The sequence below is a fragment of the Syzygium oleosum genome, unplaced genomic scaffold (genome assembly GCF_021117445.2).
Source record: "Syzygium oleosum isolate NSW1041296 unplaced genomic scaffold, Sole_v2.1 Sole_v2.10, whole genome shotgun sequence".
Classification (NCBI taxonomy): domain Eukaryota; kingdom Viridiplantae; phylum Streptophyta; class Magnoliopsida; order Myrtales; family Myrtaceae; genus Syzygium; species Syzygium oleosum.
Window position 1 is genome coordinate 10,112,637 of NW_026607494.1, and position 3,157 is coordinate 10,115,793.

The 3,157-nt window shown below is 38.0% G+C and overlaps 1 long non-coding RNA gene across 1 annotated transcript; it reads right to left on the reverse strand.

Moving 5' to 3' along the window:
• Positions 1 to 1,915: 1,915 nt before the first annotated feature.
• LOC130139150 (uncharacterized) lies at positions 1,916 to 2,794 on the reverse strand. Its single transcript, XR_008817371.1, has 3 exons — positions 2,669 to 2,794; positions 2,147 to 2,533; positions 1,916 to 2,046 (listed from the first exon to the last, which is right to left on the reverse strand). It is a non-coding gene; the product is annotated as an uncharacterized LOC130139150 (long non-coding RNA).
• Between the last annotated feature and the right edge of the window lie 363 nt (positions 2,795 to 3,157).

Here is a 3,157-nt window from a genome sequence, read left to right on the forward strand (position 1 = left end):
GCCGCACGTGCAGTGCAAGAGGCGGAGAGCAGGCAGAAATGATGAGAGCCACATTGATCCCAATTTCAAAGCATTTTCTATTTTAAATTATCTAGGTCGACCAAGCGGCGCATGTCAGTTTCGTTACTTAACAGGCGAAGAATTGCATGCAGCCCATACATATATTTTACTGAACTGCCCAGAAGTCGAGCCATACTTCGGGTAAGTGTAAATTTGCAAATATATGTGTGTGTCAAATATTTGCTAATATATAAATGGTATTTATTACTATGATTTTCCAAACTTCAATGTATGGACTACCACCAAATGAGTTTGACTGTTTATGCGATGAACAATTTGCAGCATGGTTCAAAACATATGTAAGTTGCCTATGGACCAAAACCAAGTTATTAAAATTTTATACATCATTTATTAAAATATATATATTATTGACTTTGCCTGTGTAACCTTAGGTTCACAGTAAGCATGATGAACTTGGAGAGCAAGGATTGCTATATCATCTGTCATGGGGTCCACAGTTAAGAGTACGAAGTTGGCCAGCATATTTCATAAATAGATATAATTTTCACACTCAAGAATATGGAATGGGAAAAGCCACAATGAATAGTGGTGTGTCTGTTCGGTCATCCAATGGTGACGGTTCAAAAGATGATTTTTATGGCTTGTTGGATGAAATCATTGAGATAGAGTACCCTGGACCATTAATGATGCGAGTTGTATTATTTAAGTGCAAGTGGTTTGACCCCGTCAAATGAATGAAGGTGCATATGAAGTTTAATTTAAATGAAATAAATCACAAAAAAATGTATATGAAATATGAACCATTTATCTTGGCACAACAAACAATTCAAGTATGTTATGAATCATATCCTAGTTTAAAACGTGACAAAGCTGATTGGTGGGCTGTATGTAAAATCAAAGCACGGAGAAAAATCGAGGAACACCGGAAAGATAGAGCCTATCAACAAGAGGAAGTTTGTAACACGGTTGAAACTGAGGAATATAACATTCCAACTTTACGAGATCCATGTGGAGCAATGATAGATGTAGATCCAACTGAAATTTGTGAATTAAATGTACAAGATGGTCCAGAATCTGATTTTGAGACAGATGATGAAAATGATGCTCATGAAGAAGATAAAGATCAAGATCAAGATCAAGACGAGGACGAAGACGAAGACGAAGATTAAAATTTTTTTGACAATACACTAATGATGTGTAATTAATATTGCAACAAGTGTTATTTTGGTTGTCATAATTATTATTATTGTTCTTGTTATTATTGTTATTGTTATTATCATTATTGTTGTTGTTATTATTGTTGTTGTCGATTATTCTTATTAATGTATTATTAATGTAATTGATCGTTGGAAAATTCACGGCAATTTTCTGAATCCGTCGCAAATTTGCGACGGATTCGAAAATGTCCTTTATTTTTGGAATCCGAAATAAATCGTCGGAAATTTGCCACGGAAAAATAATTCCGTCGTAAATTTGCGACGGAGAAAATATCCGTCGCAAATTTGCGTCGGACGATATTTGTCCGTCGCAAATTTGCGACGGACCATCTTTGTCCGTCGCAAATTTGTGATGGACCATCTTTGTCCGTCGCAAATTTGCGACGGAATTATTGTCCGTCGCAAATTTGTGACGGACAATATTTTTTCGTCGCAAATTTGGGACTGAATTTTTTTTCCATCCCAAATTTGCGACGGACCATCTTTGTCTAATTCCGTCGTAACTTTGTCCGTCGCAAATTTTCGACGGACAACGATTTGCGACGGACCATCTTTGTCCGTCGCAAATTTGAGACGGAATTTTTTTTCCGTCCCAAATTTGCGACAGACCATAACTGTCCGTCGCAAATTTGCGACGGACAAAAAAAGTTCAAGGTTTGGAATGAGTCCATACCTCGTGATGTATCTGCGATATAAGTGGCCCATCTTTAAGTTCAAGGTTTGGAATCAGATATTTAATTGCCTCTGCACGCTGGAGACTTTCTAAGCAATTTGGGTCCATTGACAGATGATTTATGCACTTCAGTATCTTTGAGATCAAATGAAGACGGACAATTATTAGCATGTTCATGACACCTAAGGAGCATAATAATTTAATAAGTGGACAAGTATGTGCGCGATAAGTGTACCTTCAAAAGAATGGGGCGCTCTATCCGGTTAAACATCTGGAAAAGACGGAGGAGCAAACCCTGGCTACACGTGTGATTTAACATTTGTATCTGCTTGCGCAAACTCAACTAGAAGGTCAGCAACCTTTTCTAGGTAGTCTCGGGCTACATCATCTGCATTCAGAGTTGAGACCACGTGCGAAAGCAACCCTAATGAAGCTGCACTTCCTGGTCTAGCATTCAAAACGCCAGAACCAGATAGCACACCTGAAGTAGTCTGACATGCAATTCCAGATGTGGAAGTTGCTCCCTCAGATCCAGGCAGTCCTGTCTTCTTATTTACTGTCTTGTATGAAGCTTTAGGAGTAGAGTCAACATTCACATTCTCCCTTCTGTGCCCAGTGACTTCTGCTACATAAAGGACATAAAATATAGATTCAAGGCTTACAATTAAATAGGAGATCAAGGCTAGATTTATGAGAAGAAATTTGAACCAGTACTAGAGTATTAATTTAATAAGTTTATTCAAACTAATTACAAGACCTGCAAATTCAGCCATCACAAAATCTAGTTCTCCATTTGTCTTCTTGTCATTAGCAACATGGAGTAAAGGCAATATGCTTTCGTGTCTCTCTAACCCAGATAGGTGCCGAACATACTCGAGTTGGCGGCTCCTTCTCCAACAAGTATGTATTGTGTGTCAAATATTTGTAATAGCACCACCACCACCACGATATATGTATTGTGTGTCAAATATTTGCAAATTTGCGACGGGTCCTTATTTTTGAAATCTGTTGCAAATTTGCGACGGACAAAAAAATCCGTCGCAAATTTGCGACGGAAAAATATTGTCTGTCGCAAATTTGCGACGAACAACAATTCTGTCGCAAATTTGCGGCGAATTTTGCGACGGATTCGAAAATGCCCTTTATTTTTTTGGAATCCATCGGAAATTTGCGACGGATCCTTATTTTTGAAATCTGTCACAAATTCTACGACGGATTTTTTGTCCGTCACAAAATCCGTCGCAAC